The sequence below is a fragment of the Borostomias antarcticus genome (assembly GCF_949987555.1).
Source record: "Borostomias antarcticus genome assembly, chromosome: 18".
Lineage (NCBI taxonomy): Eukaryota > Metazoa > Chordata > Actinopteri > Stomiiformes > Stomiidae > Borostomias > Borostomias antarcticus.
In genome coordinates this window covers 19,284,232-19,306,781 of record NC_140251.1, presented here as the reverse complement: position 1 = coordinate 19,306,781, position 22,550 = coordinate 19,284,232, and the positions used below count along the sequence as shown (strand labels likewise).

Below are 22,550 nucleotides of genomic sequence, written 5' to 3'. Positions count from 1 at the left end.
TCTGGAGAAGCTTCGGTCTCCTGGCACAGCCGGATGCATGACTTTGTGTGCGTGCAATGCGAGCGTGTACGTGAAAAAAAATACAATTTTCGGGCCTGTCCCATGTTCAAACTGCCTAATCGGCAGCTGGAGGCGCGGCCTTATCAGATGCTGTCAGTCAGAGCACAGATACATGCGCTGCCCCCTGCTCCTCTCACGCTAGACATCGCTCTCCTGAGTCATAGAGCAGCACTGAATGAGGCCCCGCAATGTCTGTGTGTGTGTGTGTGTGTGTGTGTGTGTGTGTACGTGCGTATGTGTGTGTGCGCGTGCGTGTGTACGTGCGTATGTGTGTGTATGGGTGTGTGTGTGTGTGTGTGTGTGCGCGTGCGTGTGTACGTGCGTATGTGTGTGTATGTGTGTGTGTATGTGTGTGTGTGTGTGTGCGCGTGTGTGTGTGTGTCTGTTTCCGTATGCATGCAGAGGGCGTTCTCTGTCCCCTAAGCTATCTTCACCGGTTGTTTGTATCAGCATTCCTGACATGTGTTGGCCCTCTGCAGAATAAACAACACCGAAGAGGCGTACCAAATGTGAAAGAGAGGGCGGAAGAGAGCGAGAAACAGCCCTTTAACGCACACATAGCCATCTACAAACAGCTCATGAAAATAGATGGCTTTGACATTATCAGCAACGCCTGCTTGTCTCGCATGTTTAATGTGGGGGTGAGGGAAGGGGAGGGAGAAAGGTCTGAGGAGGGGGAATAGATTTGTCATTCCGAGTTTGTCTCAGTGATTGAACGTTTGAAGTGGAGTCTTTCTCCCTCCCACGCGCCGCATGCTTCTTTTTGGACACCGCAGGCTTTTGCTGATGACTATTTACCATTATACGAGCAGTCCGGTAAGTGCTCTCACTGGGGCCTGCCACCACTCAATCCACTCTCTTTAATAACCCTGTTATAGCAGTGGTCTGTACTACTCAAGCGCTAATCACAGAGAATTGCCTGAGAGCTTCTTTTTGTGAAATATACATACAGTACTGTACGCCATACTAGAAGGTTCATTGAGGAATACTGTATAACACAGAGACTAGAGAATCAGAAGTACACTGAATAGAGAGGTACAGTGGTTGTCAGTCAGAGCAATGTTCTTTCAGATGAAAAATAACGGCAGAAAAACTCCTTAGAGTCCTAAGAGGCTTTGGTTCAGAGAGCTTATAGTGATGGGTTAGTTGAAGAAGCTGACAGACATGAACAGCATGGAGACTTGAGCAGCACATTCTGTTCTGTATTCTGTTCTGTGCCTAATAAATTGATGTACTGTCATCATTAGGTCGTCCTCAGACGAGCTTGACAGCGAAGTCTCCAATCATCTCGGTCTTCCATACATCCAGCCAGTTCCGCAGAACTCTCCACTCCTGCGTTCCTCCTTAGTACATCCACGTATGTTGGTGTGGGACGTCCTCTTAATCGGTTCCCGTGTGTTGGCTCCCAGAGCACCAGCTTGCTGGCTGGGAGTTCATGATGTCTGTGGCAGTGGCCAGCAAGTTTCATCCTCCTGGATGCCACTTTCTCACTCAGCTTTAGTAGCCCTCCATACAGATGCTTGTTGGTAACATGCTGGTTCTGGTTGACTTTTAGCACCACACGCAGCATTCTGGTGTAGCACCCATCCAGAGACTTCTGCAGGGTGGGCTTCAGGGTTTCAAGTTTCACAGCCCTATAGGAGGACAGACTCCACGGTCGCATGGAAGAAGCTCAGTTTGATGTGTGTAGGGAGATTGGAGTTCCACACACTATTCATGCCATTCAGGGCCCTCCATGCCGTCGCGTTTCTCACCTTAAGGTCCTGTTCTGATGAGTTGACCCAGGAACTCAGGTATTCGAAGTCGCTCACTTCTGCCAGAGCATTGCCCCCTGCTGTCTTGATAGGTGGGTGGTCCAGGGGGGTGTTGTAAGTTATTGCCTCAGTCTTCTTTGCGTTCAACCTGAGGCCAACCCTGGCACATTCTGCCTCTACTCTGTTCAAGAGCTCCTGTGCCTGCTCTACACGGTTGGACATCAGACAGATTATTATTATTATGAAGCCAAGCTGCTGCTCCTGTCCACTGATGGCTTTCCTAAGCGTGTAGTCCAGGGCTACAATGAAGAGGAAGGGGGCAAGAGTGTCCCCCTGTAGCACACCTGCTAGGATGTCAAACTCCTCACTGTTGCCATCCGGGGTTACCACTCTGGCTCTTGTACCCCTGTACATGGCCTCTATGGTCCGGAGTAGGATATGAGGGACCCCGTAGGCCTTAAGGATTTTCACCATCACGCCTCTGTGTATTGAGTTAAATGCTTTTTTGAAATCAATAAAACACAGGACTGCTGTTGGGTTGTTCTTTTTCACGTCCTCGATGATCCTCCTTAAAACCAGGATCTGGGCTACGGTGGTCCTTCCTTTTCTGAAGCCATTTTGGTTGTCCCTCAGGTGAGGGTCAATGGCATCTCGAATCCGGTTTAGTATCATGCGGTTGTACATTTTCGCTATGACACATTTCAGGCTAATGCCACGATAGATTTTGGCACCGGGATTATGTGGAGAGGGACCATATATCAGGATTGATGTTTTCTATCAGAGCTTGGTTGCAGATCTCCAGTATGATGTTGTCGAGATCACAGTTCTTAGGGACCTCTGGGGGGATGCCATCCGGCCCAGCGCTTTTCCCTTGCTTCAGAGCGGACTTCCCTGTGGCAAACTCCCTAGCTGTAAAGGGCCATCATCAATCGCAAGATTTGTGAGGACTACAGGTATTTCTTCCTCAGCTCTATAAATCTCTCCTACAGCGCAAGAGTGCATTGGACAGTGGGCTGTGGTCAGACTAAACCCTTCCTCTCCAATGGAGAGGGTTTGGGGTCCAGTCGTCATAGTGTCCCCCAGAGGGAGGACCAGCACCACCGTCCGCTGCTTGGTTCCTGTGGACTCCCGCCGCTGGAAGTATAGGATTCTCGATGATCGGTTTCTCCATTGTCAGGCTTTACAATGCTAGTTAAGGACTGTGGGGCGCAACTCCTCACAGCCCTACTCTGGCCGTTTTGGGCTTAAAGCCCTCATCCGCCCTTGCTCCACACCTCCAGATGGTATACGATGCAGAGCCAGGCGCAAGCAGCACCTGTGGTTTTTGTTCGGAGTGACCTTCTTCTAGATGGGTTGCCTACCATGGCTATGAGCCCCATCTGCCCATGCTATTTGCCCATAGCTGGGACAGTGGTTGGCAGGAGCCAGGGCGTGTCCACACACGGGTGGGCCTGTGCGCCTTGCCTCTGGGGTCCACTGTTGCTCCGAGATCCCCTACAGTTTAGCCTGGGACCGTGACGTACCCAGTTACCATGTGTGGCCGCGGGGAGGCACTGTAGGAGTCTTGGCGGTGGAGTGGCTTTGTACCGGCAGAAGGAGACTTACGCACTCGGCTCCTCTTTTCACCCTCAGTGAGGAGGGCTAGCCGGCGGCGGTAGCTGAAAGCAGAGTAGCAAGCAGAAGCGGCATGCAGCATGCACTAACTACAAGCACTATTATTGAATATCAAGTGCTTGATGCAGTATATAACGCCTGTGCAGAAAAAAGCTTTGCATTACATACTAGTAAGTGCACAGTAGTTCAGTACCAGATGGCTTTTTACTTCTTTTCTCCCAGATGGCCTACTTATTAATACAGAGCTTAATGTACATCATGTAACTCTTCAAGAAATACTACCAGAACCACCTATTGTATTTATATTTTGCTACTTTTGAATGCAATTATTGTAAGTCGCTTTGGATAAAAGTGTCTACTAATGACTGTAATGACTGTAATGTAATTTAATGTAATGTCTGATGAAGATAGGGACATGGTATAGAGGGTCGTCCAATGACCGGAGGGTCAGTGGTTAGATTCCCAGCTCCTTCTGTCTGTATGTCAGTGTCCTTGCAAGACACTGAACCGCAAATTGCCGCAAATTGCTCCCAGTGAGCAGGCGAGCGCTTTGCATGGAAGCTGCCGCCTTTGGTGTGTGAAAGTGTGTGTGAATGGGTGAATGAGAGACCATTGCAAAGCGCTCCGTAAGGTCGAAAGGAGCTAGACTGTATAATACAGTCCATTTATAGTGTGTGTGTATATATTTATATATATATTTATTTTCTTTGTTGTGTGTGTATATGTTTGTGTGTGTGTGTGTGTGTGTGTGTATGTATGTGTGTGTGTGTGTGCGCGCGCATGTGTGTGTGTGTAGATGCCAGTGCCCTCCGCTGAATGAAGGTCCGGAGTGCCAGCAGACCAGGCGGAGTTTCCTTGGTAACGGCTATGCCTGGTTTGCTCCCATAAAGCCATGCGCTGACAGCCATGTCTCTGTGGAGTTCATGACTGAGACCGAGGATGGCCTACTGCTCTTCAACGGACCACTGGCCACTCTGCTGCCTGGGGACCCAGAGGATTACATGGCTATAGGTAGCTACACACCGAGATAGACTTGACTACATGGCTATACTGTAGGTAGCTACACACCGAGACAGACTTGACTACATGGCTATAGGTAGCTACACACCGAGATGGACTTGACTACATGGCTATACTGTAGGTAGCTACACACCGAGACAGACTTGACTACATGGCTATAGGTAGCTACACACCGAGATGGACTTGACTACATGGCTATACTGTAGGTAGCTACACACCGAGACAGACTTGACTACATGGCTATAGGTAGCTACACACCTACTGTAGATAGACTTGACTACATGGCTATAGGTAGCTACACACCTACTGTAGATAGACTTGACTACATGGCTATAGGTAGCTACACACCTACTGTAGATAGACTTGACTACATGGTTATAGGTAGCTACACACCTACTGTAGATAGACTTGACTACATGGCTATAGGTAGCTACACACCTACTGTAGATAGACTTGACTACATGGCTATAGGTAGCTACACACCTACTGTAGATAGACTTGACTACATGGCTATAGGTAGCTACACACCTACTGTAGATAGACTTGACTACATGGCTATAGGTAGCTACACACCTACTGTAGATAGACTTGACTACATGGCTATACTGTAGGTAGCTACACACCTAGATAGACTTGACTACATGTTTATAGGTAGCTACACACCTACTGTTGACTACATGGTTATAGGTAGCTACACACCTAGATAGACTTGACTACATGGCTACAGACTAGACCAGACCAGACCAGACCAGACTAGACTAGACCAGACCAGACCAGACTAGACCAGACCAGACTAGACTAGACCAGACCAGATTATATGGATGATGGTTTAATCTAAACTAGACTAGACAGAGACAGCACGTGCAGTTTCATCAAGTAATGTGTTTACTTACTCTTTGACTGAGAGAAACTTCTTAGGAATTAGCCTTAGCTTCACTGTATATGTACTGTAGACTAAACAGTCTTTATAAGCTAATAGGTACTATACTTGTCATGGATATTTACCACTGCTTGCGTCAGAATTTTGTAATCATCATGTATCCAAGAGGGAGATGTATAAATAAAGTTTTGAATACACAACAAACTTTCTGTCTTTAGCTAAGACTTTTAAAAGATAGTTCTGATACCCTATGGACACCAACTAAATACTGTTCATCTGCTATCACTCCAGCTTAGCCCATACAATTAACTTATCAGATACCCGTTGGAGCAATCAGTAATTGGCCATTTAATTCATTATATATCTCCCCCCTCCAGAACATAGCGGACATGTTGTGTTCCTGTCTGAATGATAGCTTGGTTTGGATATTGTTTGCAAGCTAGCTACAGTAGCTACAATTGGGTGGACAATAGAACACACTAATGTTGGGCAAAGCTGAGCAACGGCAAAAATAATTCTAGAGTTGTCTGGCGTGAGGTAATAGTTTAGTGTTTGTATCTGGGCAGCTGCACTAATTTTGAGCAAAGCTGCAGCTCCTTGCAGCTGATGAGCAGGCAAAATCATTCTAGAGTAGGCAGCTGGGGGCGGGGTTCTATTTGGAGCAGTATTTCTATTGGCTGGCGGCTCAGATCAGTATTTTAAAATTTGCCAAAACGTAAATTAATTAAAAATCTGGCCATGTCACAGTCTGTCCAGGACCCCTGCTGATACTCGTGGCCAAATATGAATGCTTTCAGGGCGACTGTGTCAGAGGAAAGTCTGTATAGAGGGACAGATGGACAGAGGAAAGTCTGTATAGAGGGACAGGTGGACAGAGGAAAGTCCGTATAGAGGGACAGATGGACAGGCCAGCGGACGGGCCGAGCGCAGTTCATTTTTTGTGTTAGATTTGCAAACACTGGGCAACCAATGTGCTGTCAGTTGGAGGTGCAATAAACAGTCCCCAATCATTCAAGGCATACAGGCATTCTTATACAGATTTGTCATAACATGGTGTTGCTTAGCTATGACTTACAGTATGCCTACCATACACTAGAAGACTTTGAAAAAACTTTGAAAAGACTTAAGTCTGACACCCTCTCACATCTAAAGACAATGTGGTGAGATTTTACTCATAGACTAGGCTATAAGATTTCACAAAGATTGGGTCATTATAATAACATATATTTGCAAGACTAGCTACATTTTGAGGCCTGCAGCAATTTCTGTCCTCTTATTCCCTTCTCCACTCAAATGTTTTTCAGGATTTCAGGATGAGACTTGGATACAAGGCCTCTATAGTAGTCAAATTAAATGGTTAACCCAAACAGTTATGTTTGTCTACGCACAGTGAAGTTCCATCAGCAAAGTAACAGCTTTTATCAATTATGACATGGAGGAGAGTATTATTGGTGAAGGCCTGAAAGCATTGGCCTGGTAGGGATGAGGAGGAGGAGGAGGTGATGATGACCTCTGCTTTTCTCAGAGCTGATTGGTGGAACCCCCAGTCTGAAGATTAACCATGGCTCTGGAACCCTGGTTCTGCAATTGCCGGGAAATGTAGCCGACAGACGCTGGCATCGATTGGATGTTAGAAGTAACAGTAAGGTATGTAATGTATACACACACACGCATACACACACACACACACACACACACACACAAACACACACACACTCACACTCGTGTGATCTCTTTCCTACAGGAGGTGCGGTTTACCTTGGACCGCTGCTCCAACGCCATCATCATGGAGACCGAGGGTGTGGACACCTGGGCTGTGACTGAGGACCGCTCTTCCTGTGAGGTCAGAGGAGTAACGCCCAATAGAGACAGGTAACTCCCCCTCAGAGACCCTCACATAACATTCCCCACCAGTGTGATCCATTCATGGATAGTTAGCACAGGCAAGTTCATCCAGTAACAAGTTCATCCAGTAACAAGTTCATCCAGTAACAAGTTCATCCAGTAACAAGTTCATCCAGTAACAAGTTCATCCACTAACAAGTTTATCCACTAACAAGTTCATCCAGTGTTGATGAGATGAGTCGACTGACTGTGTGGATGTGTTGACTGGAGAGAACAGATGGTTGATATTGATGAGTAGCTGATGTTTGATGATGTTGATATTGATGAGTAGCGGATGTTTGATGATGTTGATATTGATGAGTAGCTGATGTTTGATGATATTGATATTGATGAGTAGCTGATGTTTGATGATGTTGATATTGATGAGTAGCTGATGTTTGATGATGTTGATTTGGATGAGTAGCTGATGTTTGATGATGTTGATATTGATGAGTAGCTGATGTTTGATGATGTTGATATTGATGAGTAGCTGATGTTTGATGATGTTGATATTGAGGAGTAGCTGATGTTTGATGATGTTGATATTGATGAGTAGCTGATGTTTGATGATGTTGATTTTGATGAGTAGCTGATGTTTGATGATGTTGATATTGATGAGTAGCTGATGTTTGATGATGTTGATATTGATGAGTAGCTGATGTTTGATGATGTTGATATTGATGAGTAGCTGATGTTTGATGACGTTGATATTGATGAGTAGCTGATGTTTGATGATGTTGATATTGATGAGTAGCTGATGTTTGATGATGTTGATATTGATGAGTAGCTGATGTTTGATGATGTTGATATTGATGAGTAGCTGATGTTTGATGATGTTGATATTGATGAGTAGCTGATGTTTGATGATGTTGATATTGATGAGTAGCTGATGTTTGATGATGTTGATATTGATGAGTAGCTGATGTTTGATGATGTTGATATTGATGAGTAGCTGATGTTTGATGATGTTCATATTGATGAGTAGCTGATGTTTGATGATGTTGATATTGATGAGTAGCTGATGTTTGATGATGTTGATATTGATGAGTAGCTGATGTTTGATGATGTTGATATTGATGAGTAGCTGATGTTTGATGATGTTGATATTGATGAGTAGCTGATGTTTGATGATGTTTGATATTGATGAGTAGCTGATGTTTTATGATGTTGATATTGATGAGTAGCTGATGTTTGATGATGTTGATATTGAGGAGTAGCTGATGTTTGATGATATTGATATTGATGAGTAGCTGATGTTTGATGATGTTGATATTGATGAGTAGCTGATGTTTGATGATGTTGATTTGGATGAGTAGCTGATGTTTGATGATGTTGATATTGATGAGTAGCTGATGTTTGATGATGTTGATATTGATGAGTAGCTGATGTTTGATGATGTTGATATTGAGGAGTAGCTGATGTTTGATGATGTTGATATTGATGAGTAGCTGATGTTTGATGATGTTGATTTTGATGAGTAGCTGATGTTTGATGATGTTGATATTGATGAGTAGCTGATGTTTGATGATGTTGATATTGATGAGGAGCTGATGTTTGATGATGTTGATATTGATGAGTAGCTGATGTTTGATGATGTTGATATTGAGGAGTAGCTGATGTTTGATGATGTTGATATTGATGAGTAGCTGATGTTTGATGATGTTGATATTGATGAGTAGCTGATGTTTGATTATGTTGATATTGATGAGTAGCTGATGTTTGATTATGTTGATATTGATGAGTAGCTGATGTTTGATTATGTTGATATTGATGAGTAGCTGATGTTTGATGATGTTGATATTGATGAGTAGCTGATGTTTGATGATGTTCATATTGCCATGTACTCTTCCACAGGCACCTGGATGGAAGCCTGGTCTTACAGCTGGGAGGGGTGAATAGCAACCTGTCCTATGAGTATCCCCAGCTTCAGCACAAGGACTTCATTGGCTGCATACGCAACCTGGTCATGGACAGCCAGGTAATGAATAGACACATTCGGCCTCCTCTAGTCACTCTTCCACTATAGGTTTACATGTTGCCGGAACTGGGCTCTTTTCTGCGTATAGTGTTCATTTTGACAGCAAATGTTGATTTTGTTTTAGTCATAATCTTTTGACTAAAATGCTAGTTAGTTTTAATCATATTTTAGTCATCTGAATTGTTTTAGTTTTAGTTGACTAAATAGCATTAAGATTTTAGTCGACTAAATCTACAGTATTTAGTTGACTAAAACCGAATGGGTTTACAGTAGTTAAAGTGTAGTGCCTTATTTAACCATTTCTCTAGAATTTCCAAACTCATATATATATTCCTGGAGGAAACATCTATTAAACTGATGGACAAAGCTAGTGAATTCTATTTCTATGTGCTCTCCTTGCCTGTGTTTGGGTTTTTTCAGCATGACCCACAACTTTCATGGAAATCTCTTCGCATTCTGATTGGATCTTTTCCCAAATCGTCCCTCCCTAACATTTTATAGTCTAGTTTTTATTTGTTGATGAAAAGTCAATAGATTTTGTCATAGTTTTGTGTCATCAGAAATTTGTTTTTATTTATAGTCTTGTGACGATAACGTATTGTTGTAAAATGTATTTCTCGTCCTTAATAGCTAAGGTGTTCTGGTAGCCGGTTAGCTGGAAGGTTACTGGAAGACCGTAGTTCAATAGGAATTTAAATGGCGTCTCAAGGCTGTGCTGCTATAGGTCTATTGGATTCTGATGCATCTTACTTATTTCTTTCTATTGTAGTCAGACTCTCTGAAGTTCTCTCTCTCTCAATTGTCTGTCCTTCACACCATCAGGGAACGTTCTGTACATAATTGAACGTATAATTAAAATCTCACACCAATTGAGTTTCTTACACTGAGTTTCTTGTCTTCACTTCCTTCCTCTCCTCAGCTCTATGACCTAGGTTCTCCCGCTGAGTCCTCAAGTAGTATTCCAGGATGCTTTCTAACAGATGGCAGCTGCCTGAACATGGGGCTTCCCTCTTGTGGCACCAGGGGGCGCTGTCTGGAGGAATGGGGCTCTCACAGCTGCCAATGTGAACTGGGGTATACAGGACTCCAATGTGACCAAGGTATGCTTTTATATTTGGATTTGTGCCCCCTGATGTTGCCACAATATTGTCACACCTCTCTTTGCAGACTGTGTTGGCCTCTGGGCAGTGAACATAGTGTCCCAGTACAGGTCATTGTCCCATTCTGTCAGCTGACTGTGTATGTCGCCCCTCTCTCTCTGACCGGCAGAAGTTCCTGCATTCTCCTTTGACGGGCGGAGCCACGTCCAGTACCAGCTGCGGTGGCCCCTGTCAGCTCGTCAGACCCGGGTCCAGGTGTTGGTCAGGACTCGGTCGCCTAGCGGGGTCATCCTCAGTCTGCTGTCCCAAGAGCAGAGCGAGTACCTGCGACTGGAGGTGAGTCAGAGAGAGTGTCCCAATGCCACAAAACTATCAACTTGCAGTATGTAAAATCAGAAGGTTTAATTGTATGCTAGCTAGCTAAGTATAATTGGTTAGCCACTTCCATTGGGAAGTTTGATAAAGTGTGCCAGGATAATACTTATTCCTCTTGGTCCCCTATGGGACATAAGGCTTCAATGAGCGCTCTAAATTGAATTCGATCCTTGGCAGCATGTTGCGCATCTACCCATGACAGGTTCATCTTTTCCAGCTCTTGAGTCACAGTTCTGCGCCAGGTGGTTTTGGGCCTCCTGGGTTTTCTTTTGCCTGCTGATGTCCAACTCTTGTAATCCGGTCCTGCTCCATTCTCAATGCATGGCCCAGCCATCTCAAACGTCTGTGTGTAATGTCCTTGGTGATGCTTTGGATACCTCTTTTCTTGTACAGTTGATGGTTGGAGATTTTGCTTGGCCGAAAGACCTGGAATATTCGCGAGATGTCATCTGCTGAATTGTATTTAATCTCGTAGCGGCAAACCGGATGCAACCTGACACAAAACTGGATGATACCTTATACAGAACTGAATGATCAGAACCCAGACAGTACCCGGTCACAGTTCTGGAGAGGAGGGCTAGACAGGATCTGAATCTGATAATGAATGGAAACAAGGTTACCTCTGGGATTATCTGCTGTGGTGTTGGTTTTGATTCAGTCTACGGCAACAAGAAAGAATGAGGTTAGTTAGTTAATTAGTTCGAATTAGTTCGCTAGTTAATTAGTTTGAATTAGTTCGCTAGTTAATTAGTTAGTTAATTAGTTCGAATTTTATCTTTAATCCTCTAGGGTAGAAGAGATGATGCAACCGTCTCACTCGGGACTGTGGAAAACCACTCAGAGAGGGTATTGTCCATGATGACACTGCACTCAAAATGTTCATAGAATGTTTTTATGATTGTGGGGTGTGTATGAGGGGTGTGTTCCATTCTAAGCACTGTTCAATGATGTTTCACAGAGCAGGGATATGGTCCATACATCCTCTTCCCTGCCTGAAGCCTGCTTGCTCCTGTCTAAGCCTGGTGTCAATGGCTGTCTATGTTCTGTTGAGAAGGACTCTGCAGAACACCATGCTTGGAATAGACACTAGAAGGGTGATTGCTTGCCAGTTGTCACAGTTCTTGGTGTCGCCTTTCTTGAGGATTTTGTTCCAGGTGTTTTGGAGAGGTCCATTAGAACTTGTGTTGATGTGGGAATGTCGGCCTTCGGCATCTCAGCAGCGATGGCGTCTACGTATGCCACATGTCTTACCGCCCTTTAGGGTTAGGATGGCGGTTCTAACCTCAGCAAAGTCAGGGGAAGTGATGTTGATTTCCAGGATATCGTATGTTGTTATGATGTTGGCTGGTTGTTCTGGGTCAGAGAGTTTGCTTGTACATTTGCCACAGAGCTGCTTTTTAATCTAAATAATATATACACAATGCCCAGATTTCCCTTGGCTGCAGCCTTCTTAGTTTGCACTTTTTTTCCATTTTCTGCCAGGTGTTAGCTGATATCCATTCTTTGGATCCTTTCTGTTTGAAGCCCAGGACGGTCTGTGCTGTTTCAGAGTATGTGGTCTTAATTGCATCCCATTTGCTGATTATGCTGGGTTCTTCCATTTCAGAGGTAGTGTCTAGTGTGCAGAAGTGCCTTCTGAGTTCCAACACAAACTCCTTGTTTTCCTTTCGATACTGGAAGCTTAATAGTGGAAGCTACTGTATTAGGTAGTAGTCGCTATAGGTATCTACACCCTGGTATGCTCTAACATCTTGTAGTGACCTATGCCACTTACCATTAAAGATAATGTGGTGACTTCCATGTGAGCTTGTGGATGTTCTTTCGTGGAAAGATGGATCCGCTGATAACCAGGCTGTTATTCATGCAGAAACCAACAAGGTGGTCGCCATTGTTGTTTCTTTCACTACAGTATATCGGTTGGTGACCATTACCTTCTTGTTGTTAGAATTGTTGGTTCCCACTTTGGCATTCATGTCACCAATTAACAGAAACATGTCATGTTGGAGTACCTTAGAAACCGCTATTTCATACCAATCCTCTTTGTCCTCCTCTTTAGCCTCATTGGCTGATGCATAGCACTGCAAGATGGTGAGTTTGCAGAACCTTGAGTTGAGGTGCACTCTGGTCAGCCTCTCACTCACCCATTACAGCAAGGTTTCGGCTTTCTCCTTTGAGATTATGATGGTTACGCCATCTGTGTGGGTGTTTTCATGGCCTGAATGGAGAATGACAGATCCATCATACAGCACTTGATGTCCAGAGCCACTCCAGTGACTTTCACTTACAGTATGTCCAGGATGTCCAGGTCGTACCTCTTCATCTCACTGACATTAGACTGATGAACAATGCGGATTTTATGTCAGTTTCACAGCGCAAATGATCTGTCGTCTGGTTGCAATGTTCCTTTTGCGTTTGTTAACTCACCAGTGTATCCTCCTAATACTACTTACACTGTGCAGCATATATTACTGTTCAGAGTAGACCACAGACTGTTATTATTAACTGTGAATGATCTAGTTGAGGATGCATCAAACTCACACTTGTCTTTTGGCATAAGCCTACGGTAGCATCCCCCTCCCACCACCCGGCTGCACAGACGTTTTGCATACGGTTGGACTTTGCTAGATTTACCGCAAGGTCGGGAATTGTAAGCATTTCCCGGTTAATGTGAACAATCCCCGATCTTGCGGGAGATGTGAGAAATACTAACCAATTTCTCACATATCCCGCAAGGTTGGGGAATGTGCACATTAACCGGGAAAAGCTCACATTCCCCGTTTTCTCACATTCACCGTAACATATATATACAGTATATATATTTTTTTTTCTTTCTATGTCACCAGAGGGGTACATTGTAGTTTCTGTAAAATAAAATACAAATCATGGGGTGGCACACACACCCCCAAACCTGGAGGGCCAGTGTGCTGGCTCCTCACCCAAGACCCCCCAAACCTGGAGGGCCAGTGTGCTGGCTCCTCACCCAAGACCCCCCAAACCTGGAGGGCCAGTGTGCTGGCTCCTCACCCAAGACCCCCCAAACCTGGAGGGCCAGTGTACTCGCTCCTCACCCAAGACGAATCTAGTAATGTAAAACTACCAGTGGCCGGAGGCTCCCTCTAGCATAGCTGCCTTAGAAACACTCTCCACCACAACAAGGTCACAGCACAGGGAGAATAATGCAGGCATAATAAATAAAATAGTCTTGCATAGCCAGACCTATCTCCACACTTTGTTTACGCTGTGCCAGCACTTGAGAAAGGTCTGACTTCACTCATTACCACTCCGAGATGGGTGGGGGGGGGGCTGTATTTCTTTAAACCAGGGATACTCAAATGCAAATCCTAAAGGTCCACATTTTTTCCCCCATTGATCCAAACAATTACAATATTTTAAAAGGCAACCTAAAATCTCAGAGTATTAAAATACATATCAACATAACATAACAAAAAAAGAGGGCAATTAACTCAGAAGACAGATAACAAAAAATTACTTACAAAACAAATCACCAAACATCAACAACAACAAACAGAATTACCATAGCACAATAAATGACAAACTAGAGCATGCTCAACCAAAACAAAAAACCCATAATTAACACGAAAGACACAATAGGACAGTACAATTAGGAAGATGGAAGGCTACTGATGTACACATGACTGCTTGTCAAGCAGCCATATTTTTAGCTGCAGAGAAAAGGAACAGTAGGTGCTGAGTTCTCTGATGTGGGTAACCAGTTGGTTGGCATTTCGTTTTGACAACTGATCAGATTATGGCCGTCTCATTCAGGCAGCTACATACTGTTGACTTTCGTTGTCTTTTATCATTGTCCTTATTTAGCTCTGCGTTGTGTTTTGATGACAATAAAAGACGGCCCCCAATCTCACACAATACCACACAGTCCAGTGTCTCCTTGCTCTGATGTATCCCAAATGAATCTCTCCAACACGGGATTTGAGCGACATCAAAAGCTGTTTATTCCAGAAGGTTTGACATACAAGACGATGGCTTATAGTCTAATGTACAGTTAACCTCTCTGTATGCTGTCTGGACCCAAATCAAAGCATTGGTCTCGTTGCAACGTTCTTATGTGTTTTGAGTGTCCCCCCCCTCGTCTCTTCTCCGATAAGACTGTCTTTCTGGTCTCTTCTGTGGCCTTGTTTGGTCAAGTTAACCTACGCCGCCTTGGCGCTAACCACAACAATTGCTGTTTGGCACAGAGTGTACCAGCCATGGAATGTGATCTTTATCTCATAAGTCTATGGAAGAGGGACACCATTTCTTACAGAAAGCTCCAGCTACAGCCATACTCAGAGGTCAATCCAACATCAACATAAAAAATGATAAAATACATTCTAAGACACAGAAAGTACATTCACAAAATCTAAATCAAGAATCAACAATGACATACAGTTCTTGTCAGGTAACAACGACTCAGATTTCTGTGTAATAAAGAGTAGAAATATTACCATCTCAGTTAGCACTCAAAAATACAGTAGAGGATTAAAGACAGTGAGTATTGAGTAAAGAGGGCTGGTTCTAGGCTACGGCTAGCTAACTTACAGCATCCAAAAGACCGCGAACTGGCTAGCTAGTAATCCATGTAGCTAACTCAGGTTTATCACGAAAATTATAACAAAATGAAATCCAACAGAATCAAATACTCCTGCTAACCCTCACAGCACATAGTAGTTGTGCTTGTATTCAAATTAAATGTTGAAAAAGCTATTCTAAAACATGAAACATGAAATAATGTGTTCAGACACCGTTCTCATACACCCACCTCAGCATGGCTGAATTTGTCTGCTGAGGCACGCACGGACGGGAAGAGGAGCGCAGTTACATATTAAAACCACCAGGTGGCCCCAAAACAAAGGAACAGAGAACTGAACAATTTTTAAAGAAATTAAAAGGCCATTTCTAACTCTGTTACATAAGGCAGCATAATCTGCCCTTATTTGGTCTTTAAATGTAAGTAGTGGCTAAATCTGTCGATGGAAAAAAAAAAAATTCAGCCGATATCTTATTTACAACTAGATTACCTACCATGTTTGAATGTTTGGTATCTTTTCATTTTGAGAAAAAAAGCGATCTCGTAGCTACCTAGTGTTAACCCAGCTAGCTAGCTAACCCTCCAGTTTGCTTTCCAACTCCAGTCCCAGGCCCCGCCGTGGCCTTGGCTGTGTCCGAATGTACATACTACATACTATAAAGTACATACTGCAACTCACATACTACATACTATTTAATACGTACTACTCCACGAAAACACGTTTAGTATGCGAGATAAATGTAGTATACTACCTGACGCCATCCAGTGAATGTGACTGGCTCCGGCTCGCATACGGTTCATGTTAAACTTACAACAATATTGAGCTAGCCAGGCATTGGAGTTGGTCATCCAGCAGGCTCGATCCTCACCTTTCTGTATAATCCAAACTATGGAATGGCTGTGATAATAAACCACAAAATGTTCTTCCTTTGCCTCGTTTAGCACCAGCTGCAACACTCCTCCAAATCCATTCTCTCCGTTAGCAGGGCTAGCATTGCACTCAGTAGCTTGTGCTTCTCATTATTATTATTATTATTATTAGGTGGGCTAGCTACCTGTCGCCGTCATGAATGAAATGGTCCCAGTTTATAGAAGGCCCCAGCTTTTATTTTCAGATGAACGTATTTGCATTTTACTTTTTTGGCCAACCGTTAAAGGAGTAGTAAAGGGAAAATGCATGTTTAGCCCTGTTTTAAGGTTACTTACGATCATATACAATGATTCAGATCAAAACGTTGACAAAACTAGCATTTTCGAGAAAGTTGATATTTGCTCTACCACCATTTTGGTCATACAATGGATGTGGATGGGCATCTTGAAAAATCATTCAAAAACATGTTAAACTCTCGATTTCAAAGACAAGAAACTCACCTAGGTGTTAGTTGGCGTTCTGGCATATAATTCGCCATAAAGTAAGATTGTAGTTCATCTGGAAAGGCTTTTTAAAAATATTTAACTATTTAGTCGCAGCATATATGTGTGTAAACTTCCGCTTTAACTGATTCCGATATTGCGCAATGCCTTGATCTTGCGGTAAGCGACGTCCGTGGATTCCGGCTCTTCTTCCTTGCCTTGAAAAGCTAGCATAATAATAATAATAATAATCCCGTTGCTAAGACTAACTTTAGAAAAATAGAGTTGCAAGAAGTGATCATACAGCATGAAATTATCAAAACTGTAGATTTATTTGCTCGGACATAAATACTGGTGGTAAAAGCAGGACTCACTTTCAACAGGCAAGGAGTCAGACTCATGGACCGAAAGGTTTGCCATGTCAGCTGTTAGCAACAGGTCCCACTTGTTACAGCACCATCTTTCCTCTTCGGTGGGCATCTGTCGGCAATGTTTGCAAGCACACCACCAAACACCCGTGGTTCGTGGTATAGTGACAGCTTCATGGACCGTCTCTGGCTCTGCGGTTCGGCGAGCCTCCATCTCTTCCATTTGCTGTAGTTCCTCCTCACTATATTCAGGCTCGAAACGATAAGCGCTGCCGTCAAAGTCTAATTCCTCGCGATCAAATTCATACTCTTCTAGATCAACCATTTTGATAAGCGTTTTCTGAACTGTAGCCTAGGGCTTCCTTGTCTGTGAGCGAAAGAGTAGCGTGAGCAAACTAGGTAGCCTAGCTAACATAATAAACAATAGCTACCGTAAGTAGTTCCTCTTCCTGAATCCCCTCTGCGGATTGATCTACACATCTACAATGGTCGCATCAATACAAGTCAATGGATTTCATAAAATGATCAATAAAACCCTACAGGATTCATACTTTGAGGCAAATTTGATGTCAGAACACCAACGGACACCAATTACACCCTTGGTGAGCTTCTTGTCTTTGAAATCGAGAGTTTAACATGTTTTTGAATGATTTTTCAAGATGCCCATCCACATCCATTGTAAGACCAAAAATGGTAGAGCAATTATCAACTTTCTCGAAAATGCTAGCTTTGTCAACGTTTTGATCTGAACCATTGTTTATGATCATACAGTAAGTAACCTTAAAACAGGGCTAAACATGCATTTTCCCTTTACTACTCCTTTAACATTGCTTTTACTTGCTTGGGCAATAAGGAGTCGGTTGCAGGCTGAGGCTATTAGAGGCTGAGGCTATTAGAGGCTGCTAGAGAGACGAGAGACGGTGAGGGATGAGAAGATCCAGATGTCAGACATATTAAACAGTTGTAATGAAGTCATGCATGAATGAATTTGAATATTTGATGAATGTCTCTTTCTTTAAGCATAAGTAAGCAGATGGGTATTCTAATGTAATGTGTGTATGAGCAGCTGTGTTTTCGTCTTCTTGAACAAGCTGTGTTTTCAGAGTTGCCACAAGCAATGATAGTAAAAGCAAAAACCAAAGCAGATTTATGTTTTATATAGCCTACTACTTAACTACATTTGATAATACTATGATGAATCCAATGCCAATGCAATGGATCTCCAGGAGCAATTCTGATCCCTGCGCCCATGTGGGCTACGAGGAGGGGCACAGATAGGGAGGTCTACCCCCTCAGTGGGAGATTTGCAAAGAAAGCTTTAGTCTATTTTTGTGTGTTGGCTGTAAGCCGACACACCAAGATGAGGGAATCCTATTTGTCGGTCCTTCCCTGTTGGCGTTGTTGACCTGCAGTTCTATGTTGCTACCACAAGAGGCAGTGGTCCCAGAACATCAAAACAAAAAGACTCCACAGATTTCCCAGGTCAGCGGTGGCTGAGTGGATAGTGCGCTGTTTATATTATACCTCCATGTGCGCTGCCTATCATCAAGGTTGTGAGTTCAATCCTTGGTGTGGACATACCAAGGTACCATGACATATTTTGTCACTGGATGTTATAGAAGTTATGTAACGAGCGTGGGTCACATTTGTTAATTATAGACCCTTTTACAGCCTAGTCAGCACAAGTATGCGCGCGCATTCTTGAAACAGTAGCAGAGGAAGACAGACGAAATCGCCATTATTAAGCGTACGGACTGGACTGAGGACATCATCAAAAATGCCCGTGTTTGCGGTGCCCATTTTATATCAGGTAAGTTATTTTGACTACCTGGTTTCACTGGAATGTCTGGTTGAAATGTAGCCCTTCTCAGTCCCGTTGTCGCATTCCGCTCACTCATTCCAGACAACAGTCCTTTGCTGGTCCATTCACTTTGCCGTCAAAATAAATCGGTGTCGGCCTATTTAGGAGAGGCGCTCATATTTACAAGTGTCAGATAAACATGAAACTTCACTTACCTAAGCAAAAGTGTCTATTTTAACAAATGCTGGGTTGAAGCTTCAAAGCACCGCCACCACCACAGAAGAAGACTGCCTCGGAAAAAGAATTTCACTCGGACAGAACGCGTCTAAATAAGTTATTTATTGGTAGCGCCGAGGCTTCAAAACCCCCTACCATTAATGTTATGGAAGCTGCTGCTAGTTGTTGTGAGCCCATGATCTTACTGGCTATCCCGCTCTTATTGTGCTGGATTAGCATTGGAAGCATTTGAACTGATGTGTCCAGGTGACAAGACCCATCTTTATTTATCAGACATTACCGTCCTACCAGTCCCGCACAGAAACAAGCCAGCCAACACACATAAGCCAGGCTTGACCTGGCCTGGTTAAATATACGATTTAATAATATACGTTTTAGGGCTGTCAACGCTAACATGTTGATGCTCGCGATTAATCTGGAAACTTTAACGCGTTAAAAAATAAAGCAAATTAATTATTATCAAATTGGACCCAAACATCCTCCCATAGGTCCAAATGGGAGTGTTTACCAGGCTGATTTACTGACAGGCATGTGAAACGCGTATAAGTTACCTGCGTTCACATGCAGTAATTCAGCCATGTAAACACTCGCTGAGAGTGTAAAGTTGGTTTCATATTGGACATTCAACAGACATTCACATTCGGCATGGTGAATTTCGTTTCAAAAAGCTTCCAGATAGAAGTTTAGATTTTTTTTTAAATGTTGTGGCATATTACAGTGATGACATGTTTTTACTTAACATGCTTCGGTAGAAGTACAACAACAACAACAACTGTTGATTCCTCCACTAACAGTTGTTGCTGCGACGCGAGCAACAGAACGCGACATCGCATGCTTGCTGTCCTAACTGAAACCGTTAAATTTCCTGTTCTGTTACGTCATTTGTCTACATTCCCAACTGAAAACAGTTAAAGAACGAACACCTGTCAACGTGAGCGACAGGAGGAAAATAGGAACAGGGCGAGGGCAGTTAAAACGTCGCGCCGCTTCGCGCTGCGTCGCTCGCGTCCAGTTAGGACATAACAATAGAAAACAAAGCAATGGAACGCATTTTGTCGCTGACGCTCGCTCGCGTCGCGTGTAGTTAGACACAGTGTTAGTCTGGCTCCAGCCCCTGAATCTGAATGGCAGGCTACTAACCACTTTGTCATGCATTTCTTTATTCTAACACCACACATGTAGGCTATTTGTTTCATCTCCTGTAAATACTTGTATTTTAAACTTGTGATTAATCATGATTAATCACAGCTTCTTATTGTGATTAACTTGATAAAAAATGTGTAATCGATTGACAATCCTAATACATTTATATATAGGATTAATAATGAAACCTGTTCAATCAGTTGTAATATAGCTTACTTTGAACCGCGTAGGAAAGGGTGGATTAAAAACTATTAGGCTCTTGATCATGCCTGGCTCCAGACCTTAAATCCACCCACTTCACCATGTTGACTGATAATCCATTCAATAGGAAGATATTAGCACCTAATAACCATGTAAACACTCATTCTGATCGTTTCTCTCTGGTTGGAATAGCCTACAGTACATATTTATTCTTTCTGCACATGTTTGCCCAATGTCAAAAAAGCTATATTCTGATTGGGGCATGTAAACACACATCTCACTGCATCAGTTTATTTAGTGTCCATGTAACAGATAACCTACAGGAGGTGACTTTGACGCGTCTTTGCGTAGCAATGTGTGTCATGACAAAAAAACTTCACGCAAGCGCAATTTCATGCGAACTGATCAGGACGCTAAAGAGGACGAAACTCTTTCCGCAGTCAAAGAAGAAGAAGAAACCGTTTCCACAGGAACGGGCGGCTGTAGTTCAGTTGGTAGAGCTGGTCATTCAATGATCGAAGGGTCAGTGGTTCAAATCCCAGCTCCGACTGTCCACATGTCGAAGTGTCCTTGAGCAAGACACCTAACCCCAAATTGCTCCCAATGAGCAGGTTAGGACCTTGCATGAATACTGTGTGAATGGGTGAATGAGAGGCCATTGTAAAGCGCTTTGAGTGCCGCTAAGGTGGAAAAGCGCTATATAAGTGCAGTCCATTTACCATTTACTGCTGAAAACACTGGAACCATGGAAGGTGGAAAAGCTAGAAAGAAAAGGAAGGATCTCTATTTATCACCAGAGAAGGAAGAGCAGCTCTCTGAATTAGTCCGGGCTCACAGCCATCTGTAGGACACGTCACACCGCCGGTATTCAGATCACATCACTGTGGAGAATGCATGGCGGAATATTGAGAAGGAGCTTGGATACCAGACCGGTGATGCAGAGGCCCTGAGGCAGAAGTGGAGGCAGATTAGAGTGGAAGCAGATTAGAGAGCGCTTCGTTCGGCAGCTGAAAAAGCGGAAGAAGGCGTGTAAAAGTGGCGTGGGGAGTTTTGACTTCCCCACTATGATTAATCAACTAGGCTGGCTCTCTGAGTTCATAAAACACAAAGACAGATTGAGTCCAATTTTGAGATATGTAGCTAGCTAGCCTAGCGAGCTCCTGATAGATAGATAGGATGGGCCACTGTGCAGCCTGTCCGTCTTTCATGGAGGCGCCCCTCTTTTTGAAGTACATCGTGTAGCCTTTGTTTATGAAATGCGCTATACTGTATATATAAAATAAAGATTGATTGATTGATTGATTTGCTGGAGACCCCCCCTCCTCTGCTTTCGTGATCCCTGCCTCTGGTTGTTCATTTCTTTTCCCTACCTCTACAATTTTAGTAGCCTAATCAGATGCAGGAGCTATCACAGGCCAGCTCAGATATTCATATACAGTCATGCTATTCATCACTGCATATCATGTATTATGTGAACTTTTCAATTAATACTTTGTTGTTTTAGGCTCCAGGTGTGGAAAATGTAGAGGACATAGACAGTCAGAGTCAGGACGAGGACGAGAGCGCTGCAGGCAGTCAGCGAGAGACAGGTGTCCCAGAACCAGTCCCACCTCCATCCCAGCCTGCTACTTTAAGGCCGAGGTGTACATCCCCCTCCCTCTCCCCTGCCACACCACCTGTCCCTCAGCCAGCTCAGCGGCCTTGTGGTTAGAGTGCCCGCCCTGAGACTGGGAGGTCGGGAGTTCGATCCCCGGCCGAGTCATACCAACGACTATAAAAATGGTACCCATTGCCTCCCTGCTTGGCACTCACTCAGCATCAGGGTTGGAATTGGGGGGCTACATCACCAAATGATTCCCGAGCGCGGCACCGCTGCTGCTCACCGCTCCCCCAGGGGATGGGTCGAATGCGGAGTACTAATTTCACACACTCAGGTGTGTGACAATCATTGGGACTTTTTTGACTTTAGCCAGCACCCCAGACCCACGTGCTGATGGGGACAGGAAAGGAAGAGAGATAGGGAGGATCCAGTTGAGGTTGCCCTTAGAGAGAGGCTCAGGATAATACAGGAGGCAGAAAACACAGACAACAATGTCATCCCAGCCTTTTGCAAGTACTTGTGCACTTTCATGGTGTGCTTACTTGAACATGATTGTGTTGTCCTTAATTTCATTTCAAACCTTTATTTATACTCGTGAAGCACTGACGTTTCCCTCATTTACAGGGATGACGA

General features: G+C 43.8%; 1 pseudogene across 1 annotated transcript in view; it reads left to right on the top strand.

The window, feature by feature from the left end:
• The window catches only part of LOC311320997 (neural-cadherin-like), a 182,722-nt pseudogene that overhangs the window by 107,035 nt on the left and 53,137 nt on the right, over positions 1 to 22,550 (top strand). The window contains exons 23-28 of the transcript in view: positions 4,225 to 4,439; positions 6,854 to 6,975; positions 7,073 to 7,200; positions 9,067 to 9,190; positions 10,110 to 10,290; positions 10,460 to 10,626. The product of the transcript in view is annotated as a neural-cadherin-like (transcript). The remainder of the gene's footprint in view (positions 1 to 4,224; positions 4,440 to 6,853; positions 6,976 to 7,072; positions 7,201 to 9,066; positions 9,191 to 10,109; positions 10,291 to 10,459; positions 10,627 to 22,550) is intronic.